Here is a 12,676-nt window from a genome sequence, read left to right as displayed (position 1 = left end):
GATGGAGAACATCTTCTTGACCAAAAGGGGGATGTGAAAGGAAATGAAATAAGCTTCAGTGGCAGAGAGATTCCAAAAGGAGCCGAGAGGTCACTCTGGTGGGCACTCTTACACACAATTTAGACAACCCTTTTTAGGTTCTAATGAATTGGGGTAGCTGGTGGTGGATACCTGAAACTATCAAACTACAACCCAGAACCCATGAATCTTGAAGACGATTGTATAAAAGTGTAGCCTGTGTGGGGTGACAATGTGATTGGGAAAGCCACATTCCCCTTTGTCTAGTTTATGGATGGATGAGTAGAAAATGGGGGAAGAAAAGAAAAAAGGCATCCAGTGTTCATTTTTTACTTTAATTGTTCTTTTTCACTTTAATTTTTATTCTTATTATTTGTGTGTGTGTGGTAATGTAAATGTCAAAAATTAACTTTGGTGATGAATGCACAACTATATAATGGTACTGTAAACAATTGAATGCATACTTTGTTTTGTATGACTGCATGGTATATGAATATATCTCAATAAAAATGAATAAAAAATACAAAGCAGAAAGTAACAAATTCTGAAGAGGATGCAGAGAAATTGGACATCTAGTGCATTGCTTGTGGGAATGTAAAATGGTGCAGCCACTGTGGAAAGCAACATGGTGGTTCCTTAATAAGTTAAATATAGTATTATCATATGATCTAGAAATTCCATTTCTAGGTATATACCCAGAGAAAGTAAAAACAGGGTCTCAAACAGATACTTGTACACCAATGTTTAGAGCAGCAGTAGTCACAACAGCCAAAAGGTAGAAACAATGCAAGTGTCCATCAACTGATGAATGGATAAAAAAATGTGGTATATACATTCCATGGAAGATTTTTCATCCATAAAAAGGTATGACGTTCTCATACATGTGACAATATGGATGAACCTTGAAGACATCACGTTGAGTGCAATAAGTCAGACACAAAGGAAAGATATTGTGTGATTCCACCTACAAGAGTTACTTAGATTAGGCAAATTCATAGAGACATAAAGCTGAATAGTGGTTACATGGGCTAGGGAGACGGCGAAATGGGGAGTCATTGCTTAATGGGCATAGAGTTTCTGTTTGGAGAAAACATAAATGTTCTAGAAATAGTGGTAAAGGTTACACAACATTGTTACTGATTTGTACACTTAAAAATGGTTAAAATGGCTTTATGTTACATATCTTTTACCAAAATAAAAATGTAAAAACAAAAAAATACATTTGTGGCATTTATTTGCAGTAATCTAAAAAATGCCACTTACAGTAGTATCAAAAATATGAACTACTTAGGGATAAATCTGACAAAAGATGAGTGTGCCAGTTTGGATGTATTATGTCCCCCAAAATGCCATGTTCTTTGATGCAATCTCGTGGAGGCAGATGTAAATAGTCTTGATTAGGTTGGATCCTTTGGTTTGGGTTGTTTCCATGGAGATGTGACTCATCCAACTGTAGGTGATTACTCTGATTGGATTATTTCCATGGAGGTGTGGCCCCACCCATTCAGCGTAGGTCTTAATTAAATCACTGGAGCCCTTCTGTCCTTCTCAGACAGAAGGAGCTCGGTGCTACAGCCAGGAGAGACATTTTGGAGACGGCCATTGAAAGTAGACTTTTGCTGACACTTTGCTCTGGGGAAGCTGAGAGAGGACAAAACACCCCAGGAGCAACACTTTGAAGAATGCACAGGAGCTGAGAGAGGAGCTGGAACACAACCCGGGATCAGCAGACGCCAGCCACATGCCTTCCCAGCTAACAGAGGTTTTCCAGATGCCATTGGCCTTCCTTTGGTGAAGGTATACTTGGGCTGATGCCTTGGTTTGGACATTTTCATGGCTTTCAGACTGTACATTTGTAACCAAATAAACCCCCTTTATAGAAGTCAATCCATTGCTAGTGTTTTGCATGAAGGCAGCATTAGCAAATCAGAACAATGAGCAAGATCTGTACACAAAAAAACTATAAAGCATTGCTAAGAGAAATTTAAAAAGACCTAAATAAATAGAGATGCCTTGTTCTTGGACCAGAAGACTCAATATTTTTAAGACACCAGTTTTTCCTAAATTTCTGTATAGATTCAAAACAATCCCAGTCAAATCTCTGCAAGCTTTGTTGTTGAAATTGACAAGTTGATTCTAAAATTCATTTGGAAACCTAAAGGAGGTAGAATAGCCAAACAACTTCGGAAAAGCCAAAGTTGCAGACTAACTTTACCTGTTCCCGAGACTTATTATACAGTTACCACAATCAAGACACTGTGATACTGGTGTAAGGAGAGAGAAAGAGATGAATGAAACAGAACAGAGTCCAGAAACAGACCCACACATAGACAGACAACTGATTTTCAACAAAGGGGCAAAGACAATTCAGTGGGGAAAAAGGTATTCATTTCAAGAAATAGCATTCGAACAGTTGTGTATCTACATGCAAAAAAGAACTCTGATCCATACCTTGTACCATATGCAAAATGTAGTGCAAAATAAATCAGAGCTGTAAAAGGAAAACATAAAGCTGTAAAATTCCTGAAAAAAAAAAAAAACAACATAGGAGAAAAACTTTGTGATCCTGGTTCAGGCAAAGATTTCTTAGAAGTGACACCAAAGGCATGATCCTTAAATGAAAAAAAAAAAAAAAAGCAGTAAATTGGAATTCATCAAAATTAAGACTTCTGCTTTCTGAAAGACACCATTAGAAGAAACCACAGATTGGGAGAAAACATTTATCTGATAAAGGGCTTGTTTCTAGAATATATAGGGAATGTTCAAAGTCCCATAATAATGATACATCTTAACCAGCAAAATAGGGCAAAAGTTTTGAACAGACATCAAAGAAGATATATGGATGGCAAATAAGCACATGAAAAGATGCTCAACATACTAGTCATTAGGGAAATGCAAATCAACACCACAATGGGCTATCGCTACACATCTATTAGAATGGTTGAAATTAACAAGATAGAACACAGCGTTGGTAAGGATGTGGAAAAACTAGAACTCTCTTGCACTGCTGATTTGAAAAACACTTTAGTGATTTCTTAAAAATTTAAATGATCTTGCCATTCCAATCCTAGGTATTTACCAAGGGAAATGAAAGCATATGCTCATGCAAAATCTTGTACATGAATGTTCATAGCAGCTTTGTTTTTTTGTAGCTACAAACTGGCAACAATTGAACTATCCACCAACAGGTGAATGGGTAAACAAATTGTGGCACAACCATATAGTGGAATATTACTTAGTACTAAAAGCAATGAGCTACTAATACACATACAATGTGGATGAAACTCAGAATAATTATGCTTAGTTTAAGAAGCCAGGCATGAAAAGAATGCTTATCATATTGTTCTGGTTTGCTAATGCTGCCATTTGCAAAATACCGGAAATGGATTGGGTTTTATAAAGGGGGTTTATTCGGTTACAAAGTTACAGTCTGAAGGCCATGAAAATGTCCAAATTAAGGTGTCAACACAAGTACACCTTCACCAAAGGAAGGCCAATGGCATCTGGAAAACCTCTGTTATCTGGGAAGGCACATGGATGGCATCTTCTTCCTTTGCTCCCAGGTTGTATTTCAAAATGGCATTCTCCAAAATGTCAGCATCAGCTTTCAATGGCCATCTTCAAAACATGTCTCTCAGCTGCATCTGCTCTGAGATCCTTCTGTCTGTGAGCTTTTATAAGGTTCCAGTAAACTAAACAAGACCCACGCTGAATGGGTGAAGCCACACCTCCATGGAAATAATCTAATCAAAGGTTTTGCCCATAGTTGGAGTGGGTCACATCTCCATGGAAACAGCCTAATCCAAAGATTCCAACATAATCAACACCTCTGTCAGCTGGGAAGGCATGTGGCTGACATCTGCTTGTCCTTTGCTCCCAGGTTGTGTTTCAAAATGGCTTTCTCCAAAATGTCTCTGGGTTTCTCTCAGCTCCCCTGCATCCTTGCTTCTTTCTCCCAGATGTTTCACTCTAAAAGGTCTGGGAGTCCTCTCTTAGCTTCTCCAGGGCACACTCTAGGCTTCATTTCTTAGCTTAGGATCTCCAAATGTCCTTCTGTCCGCATCTCTAAGTATCTCTGAGCATCAGCAAGCATCTGTTTCAGCTCTTGAGTTCTCTTAAGTACTCCAGTGAACCAATCAAGACCCACCCTGAATGGGCGGAGTCCACACCTCCATAGAAATAATTAAATCAAAGTTGTTGTCCACAGTTGAGTGAGTCACATCTCCATGGAAACGGTCAATCAAAAGTTTCCACCCAACAAGTTTGGATTAAAAGATCATAACTTTTGTGGGGGACATAATATATCCAAACAGGTGTACCCACTCCTCCTCTTGCTTCAGGATCTTCTCTCTAGCCTGGAGGGGCATCTGCCTCCATTTGCAAATGCCAATGTGCAAAAAGTTCATTTAACAAAGTCTGGTTTGCTGAATGAACTGTCAGACAGACAAGGAGACTTAGTCTGTAGCCCTTTCAAGTCCAAACGCCAGAGGACAGAGGGCTCAGTGAGCATCTGTTTGCAGGTGAAATGGCAGGGGGTGGGTGTAGGGGTGTCCAGTCTGGGTGGTGTGGAGGTGGGGTAGAGGTGGGACTGGTATAATGGAGAAGTTATGATTTAATGAATAATTATGACTGCTGAATCATTATATAAATATTCTTTTTTTCTTTCTGGAATATTAAAGTAGAGGGAGGGAAATGCCCAAAATCTCTGAACTATATAATTCAGCTGCCTTGATCTGTGATAACGATTGTAAAATCCCTTATCTTGTGCCTTTGTCCATTTGTTTACTTTAGAAATTTGTAAGGACAAATACCCCAATGATAACGGAGGAACTTGAGCCAGCCATTCACTGGTTCCAGCCCAGTTTCACTCCTTCATATTTGTAAATTGTTTCTGCTTATACTTGCTATTGAAATAACTCTGTCTCCCTTCCTCTCTACTTACACTTGCTATTGAAATTGTAATGATTTCATCTACCCCCGTTAGAATCCATAAAACCTTGAACCCCCTAGACTTGGGGAGACAGATAGTTTAGGCTGCTAGGCCATCTGGTCTCCTGCTTCTCACCTAGCATTAAACTCTCTCTCTTTGAAACTCCAGTGTCTCAAGAATTTGTTGAGAGTATTGGGCAAAGAATCCACTGCCTTTGGGTCACTGTGGTGGGTGGAACTGAAACTTTCAGAGCAATCCTCCACAGCTCGGTCATTTGGTGAACAGGTTTTCTGCAAATTAGCTTTTGGCAAACTGATTTCCATGCATCAGCCTGCTTCTCCCAGGGAGAATGGACAAGAGTTTCTGTGAGTCCCCCGTAGGATGTCAGAGGTTGTGGGGGGCACACTGTAGGCCTAGGACGAAGGTGGAGAGAAGAGGAAAGGACAAAGCAGGATCTTCTCCCAGGATGGGAAGACAAGAAAAGTTTCCAGGCAACATGGTCAGCAACCAAGATGCTGCCTGGGAAGGAACCACACCATGGTGACATAAAGATGATGTGGCACTCAGGGTGGGGAGAAACAGAGAGGCCGGCAGGATCCCGGGGCCTATGAGATGAATGTAGATTTGGATCAGGACAGGGGAAGGAGGTGGAAGGGAAGGGAAAATGATCAGAGACTAGTGTGCTCTGTACAGATGTGTCAGTAAGGAGTTCGTGGCTATGAAATGCTCCTCTGTTATACTAAAACCATCTCTTGATAAAAAGGTTCGTGGCCAGCCTGTGCATGTCAACAGTGGCTAAGGTTATGGGTGGTAGAGTTTAGATGTTCTTGGCTTATTCTGCCTTTTTCTGACTTTTCTACTTTGAATGCATGTTACATGTGCATTAAAAAAATGTATTATGAACCTGCTCATGCAAAAAAGAGTTTTTGAGTTTCCTTCCTCTCTCCACCCTGCCCCTCTGCCCTCAGCTGGGCTGGGCAGTGCAGTCCTGGGGGTTGGGGTGGGGGATCTGCATCTGCTGTGTGAACCCCACAGGTGCCTGTGGAAGATTGTGGTGGGGAGAATGGGTTGGCTACAGGAGGGCTGGGGAGCTCAGCCCACCTGGGAGAGCCCCATGGGGGCAGGTAGAAAACCTTGGACACAGCTTGAGGGGCTCCGTGGTGGCAAGAATTTTGAGATCAAAGAGAAATGATTCTTTGTTGGCTTTATTTCCAGTGGGTTCATTTGGTGGGTCTCCCTTCAGAGAGAGGGAATTCTGAAGGTGGCAGAAAAGACCCGAGTGGTTGTGTACCTGGGACACTCTCTGGTATCTCAAGAACTTTCCTTCTCTCTTCTTCCTCCTCTTCTTTTTAACTTTTCTCTTTCCTCTTTTCTGAGACATACATCAACGTATGTATACAGAAAGGCTCGAGTCTCAACATGTTCATTTTTAAAGAAACAAACAAAGAAACAAAACTATGAGTGAAAATGTATTATTGTAAAGTTTATTCATTTAAAATAATGTTGCCTATATTGGGGAAAAAAATTAACTTGTGTCCCTACTAAGTTGGGCTACTGGGCTGTGGAAGGGGTTACTGATCAGTATTCACGCTTAACCAAGGTTCCAACAAATCTTTTTTTTTGAGGGGGTGGATGATGTACTGTCAACGGATCCACTGGGGCACCTGGAGAAGGCTTGGCTCATGAGCATGGGGGGAGAAAGGAGGGAGAAGGGAAAAACAGCTCTGTGAGTGACTTTCTTCTCCCAGGAAAGGGAGAAAAGAAGGCAGCATGGAGTAAAGACCTTGTGAGTAGCCTAGAAGGTTCTTAGCATCAGGATCTCTGAAAATGAGCTCTCTGCTCCACAGAAGGGGAGCAGACAAGAGGTTCTCCTCTTCAGAAGTCCCAAATGCAAAACAAGTTTTGCTTTTGTTTTTTTTTTTTTGTTTTTTTTTTTTAAAAGAGCAAGCAAGCAAATTGTGAAAGAAAGAGGCTTTCAGCAGGGTTTTGCAGATGTTACTGGTTCTCCTGCCTTAGCGCAGACAGGTGAGCTGCCTTTTTTGGTGGAAACCTGGGGACCTTCACATACCCTTTTAAAAGGCAGTGGATATGATGAGTTGGTCTTATCTATGCCCGTGAGAAGAAAGGCTGCCCTTCTTTCTGTCTGAAGGGCTGCCCATTGGGGACTTCCCTGAAGATCTCGCATAATGAGAAACTATCTGCCAGGCGTTGTGCTAGGTATTGGTGGAGGATATAAAGAACACATAAAACACAGATACTGTCCTCCAGGAACTTAGAGCCTAGTGGAATGGACTAACAAATAAATAGACACGCATTAACTATAACTCTAGGAACTATGCTATAGGTATGCTCTGGGCCCTATACCCAGGGAAGGAAGGCTCCCGGGGGATCTGATGCCTAAGCCGAGTCTTAAAGAACATGATGGGGTTAGGCAACTAATCGGGGGAAGGGCATGCCAGGGGCAGAAGTAGCATGCGCAGACGCGGGGATATATCAAACACCACAAACAGTTTGGTATTCCTAGAGGATAAAATCTGAGTTGGGGAGTAACTGGAAATGACTTTGGGTCTTGGAGAGTATTGAATGCAATGCCAGTGATCCTGAACGCCACCCTTCGGTGATAGTGACAGGGTAACTGTTAGTGGATTATTGTAACCAAGTTCACCTAAGAAAAAATAAAGCAGTGGGCCTAGGAATGATTTGAGAAATATTTAGGAGGTAGAATTTGTAGGTCTGGATCACAGATTGAAAGTGGAAGGTAAAGGACAGGAAAAAGTCGGGAAGACCAACAGATTTCTGGCTTGAGCAATTACATAAGTGATGGTTCATCACTGAGATGGCTCTCAGATGAAAGGGAGCCAAATGGAGAAGAAAGATGGCTGAGTCCAGTTTGGGGGATGTTGAATTCAAGCTGCCTTTGGGATATCCAGGATGCACCCAGGAGAGTTCAGAACTAGAGATATTAGATATGGGAGAATTCAGGCTACAATAAGGCTCTCAGTTCAAACTTGATCAATGAAATGAAGAGCATAAATTGTAGGAGTCAGAAGAAAAGAAGAATCCAAAAAGAATCTGTCATAAAGGCTTTCTCCTAGCCCAAGGGGTATGTGAGAGAATTGGTTGGTAGTGGTTGAAGAACCAATCCCCTCCTCTATTCAGGGTCTTTTTATGAAGGGGTAGGAAGGAATTGCCTACTCTATTTATTGTTAACATGTAGGTAGCGTGAGAGGTCTTTTTTTATTCTTTAGCACAGACAGCATGCAATTTCTTTCTTCTTCTACCAGCTGCACTATTGGGGCTTAAATATATTATCTCTTAGAAATATATCTGATATTGCATTCTTCTTTTTTATAATTTTCAAAGCAACTTATTTGGAAATAATTTCAAACTTAAAGAAGAGTTACAAGAATGGTTCAAAGAGAACCCCTATGCTCTTTACACAGATTCGACCATTGTTGATATTTTGCCCCATTTGTTTAATCATTTGCTCATTCCATCCACCCACCCGTCCATCCATCATCCATCCACTGAATCATTTGAGACTAAGTTGCACACAGAATTACCTTTTACCCCTAGATACTTAAGTATCTATTTTCTAACAATAAGAATGTTCTCACATAACCACAATACAATTATGAACGTCAATACATTTAAAAATGATACATTCCTTTGATCTAATAAATCATCCACACTCCATTTTTGTCAGTTGACCAAATAATAGCCTTTATAACATTTCTTCTCCCTCTTATTTGGAACCCAGTCTAGGATTAGGTATTGTATTTTGTTATGTCTCCTTAGTCCCCATTAATCTGGAATATTTCCTCAGCCTTTATTCCCCACAGGACACTGATAGTTTTGAAGGATATGATCCTGCCTGCTTTAAAATAAAATCAAATGTTCCTCTTTTGGGGTTTGCCTAACACTTCCTCATGGTTCAGGTTAGATATACCGGGCTGGAACCCTCCCTGGGCAACTGTGTCCCCCTCCAGGCCTGGCACCTGGAGGCACACCACATCAGCTGGTGGGTAGCGTGTCAAGAAGTCTGATTTCCCATTGAAGAGTGATGATTTTTTTCCTTGATACTAATGAGTAATCTGTTGGGAGACACTTTCAAATCCTGTAAATAAATATCCTTTTCCCCATCAGAATATCTCCCCCCTAGATTTTAGCATCCACTGGTAGTTCTGTCTGAACCAGTCTTTACTGTTATGATTACAAAATGATGACTTTCCAACTCTAGCACTGGTCCCACATTTACGAGGTGGCCCTCAGCTTTCCACTTGTCTCTCCAATTTACTTGTTTAGTGATTCATTTATTAAAGGAATGGATGTAGGGATTCCTCCCACAGAAAAAGTTATGAATCTGCAAGCTGGCAAATTGAACCTGTTTCCCTGGAGTCTGAAAACCCCCAGAGCAGCCCTTCCTTGGAAGGCAGCTTGAAGACAGACCAGCTCTCCCCGGGGTTGGAAGCCCAGAGGTGCCCAGCCCCAGCTGTCTGTGAGGCCTCCCAGGTGCTGTGTCTGTCCTGATCAGGCCAGAGGCTGACTGGACGTAGGCCAGGCCCGGGAACCTGCTCAGACGGCATCGCAAGGTGCCAGGCACACCTGAGCAAGCAGGCAGGTGTGCCGGATGCCCTGGACGGCATGGGGCTGGCTGGGCCTTCTGCACCCCCCTTTCCCCTGCCAAACTGCCCCTGCTTCCCGGCTAGCTCAGGTGTGCTGCATCTGTGGCCTGTTGGCAGCTCTCTTGCCCGCAGTGCTGGGGAGCTGTCAGGTTAAAAGCTGGCTTGCTCCATCTGATCCCACATGCGAGCTGTTTTATTTCCCTCTCTCCTACATGGCTTCGGTGTGTTTTTATAAATATTTCACTAGCCTTACTAAAGTCTATTTCATCTCTCTCTTAAATTTATTAAATATAAATGCAGCAACAACTCTACCATAAGTCTCTCTTTGCTGTCAAAATCCCGGGCTCCTGTGGAAGTAAATATAATTTGCTTTGTTTACCGTGTGTAACTCAGAGCCCTGTCTGCTGGATCAACCCCTCCCATGCCCCCCACATCTCCCTGTTTTCATTAGCAGGGACCTGCCACATCATTGTGGAGGGCACAGGGCATGGCTCCCACTTTGAAGATGGCATGAAAAGGAATGGGGAGGGGCTGTTCTCCATGATTTGAATGCAGGGAACCCCTTGGTCCGTTGATCTCTCCATGGCACCCTCGATGAGCAAAGGATGTTCCCTGAACTCATCCCCCAGACCCAAGTGGGTCCTGACGCCCATTTGAGCAGAGCTTTGCCCCTTGGATCTCCTTTGGAGAAAAGAATCCATCTGCACAGCTGGTTGCCTGGCCAGAGGAGACAGCCAGCTGTGATTGATTGAAGGTACTGACCCCTCTGCCAGCCCCAGTGCCAACAGAACCAGGGGCATGGCGGGAATTCAACCCCAACCCCCCTGCCTGCCACTTCCTTTGTTCTTTGTTAATTGCAAAATAAACACAAACCTGCCCACCGACTGTGGGGAGAGATTTACGCCAACTGGGGTAAACAGCAGGCAGTGGGCAGGGTCCGCCTGGGTTCTGGCCAGCGCGAGCCCCCACGGGCCACGTAAGACTTCCCGGAGGAGACCAGGGTAACAGAACCGCAAGATCCGAGGTGGAGAGGACCTAGTCCAGGGCCTGCAGAGACAGGTGCCACAGGGGCCAAGCAGGTAAAGAAAATGCATAAACAGGGGCACCAGAATGGAAGACACAGACCTACTCTACTTGCATCTGAAATCAGTGAGGGTGATCTTCTCTTCCTCCAAGAACCGAGTCTCTTCCACAAGGAAATGTGCATTCCCCTGCTTTTATTCCTTAATAAAAATGATCTTGTCAGTCTATCCTGTTTATCTCTGTTTTTGGCAGCAATGTTGATGCAAAAAAATGTCACATTTCCTTTGTCTACAAGAAAGACATAGGGTAAGGGTTGGTCCAGAACCCCTGCCCCTAACTCCTAGCCTAGAGCTTTCCACCAGACTGGCCAAGGTGAAAGCTCTGGGGACTTGGGGTGGGGGTGGGGGGGCAGTGTTAGAAGTGCAGAATTAACCGGTGGGTGCCCCTAGGGGTTCAGATTTGGGCTAAACCCTTCCATGGCACAAGAGGACAGCCTTCCAGAGTAGGTGGCATCTGGTTCCATCCTGCAGAGGTCCAGAGAGCAGTGTTGCCTGGGCTTGTATACTTTTCTGCCTCACTGCAGTTAGATGCAAGCCCAAGAGAACCCTTACCCTCAGGAGGTGAAAGAGACGTGTTTGTGGGGCCGATTTAAGACCCCTTGGAGCCCCCATTACATCAATATATTATTAACACCTACTTGGCTGGCATTGAATATAATTATTTTGTAGAATTATTTTGCTTAACAATGCTTAAAAGGGTTTTTGAATCTTGCTTTTGGAATTATTACGATTTTATGTGTTTTTTTTTTGTTTTTTTTTTTGTTTTCTTTCAGGTCTCCAGTATGCTCTATGGCCCCTGAAAATGCGTGGACCTCACGGCTTACCGGGTAAACCATGTCCCTGGCTTTGGGATGGACGAGCCAGAGTGGGGAGAGTCAGGTGGGCGGAGGAAGAAGCCATTTGCCCTCCGGCCCCCTCAGCCCGCCTTCCTGGGCTGTGTCCCGGGGGCCGCGCCCTTCCCACACCCCTGCAGGACCCCCGGTCGGCGGCGTGAGGCCGCGTCCCCAGAAGCGCACCGCGCCCGGTGCCGAGGACAGGACGGCGTCGCGCCTCCCCTCCGGCCCTCGGGCGAGGCTGTTCCGGGCTCTGGCTCCTCGCCGGGGTCCCAGCGAGGGGAGGCTGCGGGGCGCGCCCGGGCGGGGGCGAGGCCTCCACCAGGGGCTTCGGAGGCCGACTCCGTCTCCCCGATTCTGCCGCCCGCTGCTGGTGGAAGGGGGCTGGCAAGCGGCTGCAACGTTCTTTGATATGCTTCATAATCACTTTTTTGGAGTAAAAAAAAAAAAAAAAAGTGCCCAGTCACACTCTACTCAAGGCAGAATCTTCAGAAGAGAAACTTACCTCGGAAATCCTGTAAAGCGTCAGGACCTGGTGGGTCCTGGGAATTTAGCTTCGTTGGTTTCTTGGGCATTTTAGCTGAGGCAGTGGGGGCGAAGGGAGAGAGATGGTAAGTAACGGCCCTTCCGTCTGCCTGTCGTTTGCGGAGCGCGTTTAGCTCCATTTGCGTAGGAGGAGCCGCTGTCTGGTAACTACCCTCCTCCTCCTCCTCCCTCCTCCCTCCTCCCCCCTCCCTCCTCCCCGCTCCTCCCCACTCTCCTCTCCCCCCACCTCCTCCACACCCTGCGCGGCACCTTTGCTTTCGTCCGAATGCTGTCACACCCACCAAACCACTGCTTCAACAGAAGGAACAGATAGGCGGGAACTGATGTCTCTCTTTCCCACAGGAGGACTCTGAGCTGGGAGAGGCGAGGCACTTTGCCCTGGACCACACATGGTGAATCCCTGGGACTTGGAGCTGTGTCTCCAGCCTGTGGGTGGGACCGTCCCACTTTGCCCGTCCTCTGGCCTGGCCGGGGATTTCCAGCTCCCTGCGGTGGAGGCCTGGGAAGGGCCTCTGGTCAACTTTCAGGCTTGGGCTTGGTTCTCTCCCAGCAGCACCTAAGGGACATTAATGGGTTAGGGCAGTGGGTCTCATCCGGGAGCAGTTTTGCTCCCCGGGGAGCATTTGACAATGCTCAAATGCC

At 44.8% G+C, this 12,676-nt stretch overlaps 1 long non-coding RNA gene across 1 annotated transcript in view; it reads right to left on the bottom strand.

Annotated features, from left to right (window-relative positions):
* The window catches only part of LOC119518659, a 50,785-nt gene extending 38,646 nt beyond the window's left edge, over positions 1–12,139 (bottom strand). The window contains exons 1-2 of the long non-coding RNA XR_005213810.1: positions 11,994–12,139; positions 10,447–10,620 (exon numbers count right to left, since the gene is read on the bottom strand). This is a non-coding gene — a long non-coding RNA (uncharacterized LOC119518659). The remainder of the gene's footprint in view (positions 1–10,446; positions 10,621–11,993) is intronic.
* Positions 12,140–12,676: the final 537 nt, after the last annotated feature.

The sequence above is a fragment of the Choloepus didactylus genome, chromosome 22 (assembly GCF_015220235.1).
Source record: "Choloepus didactylus isolate mChoDid1 chromosome 22, mChoDid1.pri, whole genome shotgun sequence".
Classification (NCBI taxonomy): domain Eukaryota; kingdom Metazoa; phylum Chordata; class Mammalia; order Pilosa; family Megalonychidae; genus Choloepus; species Choloepus didactylus.
Note: the sequence above shows the minus strand (reverse complement) of the source record. Positions and strands in the feature narration are given on the sequence as shown.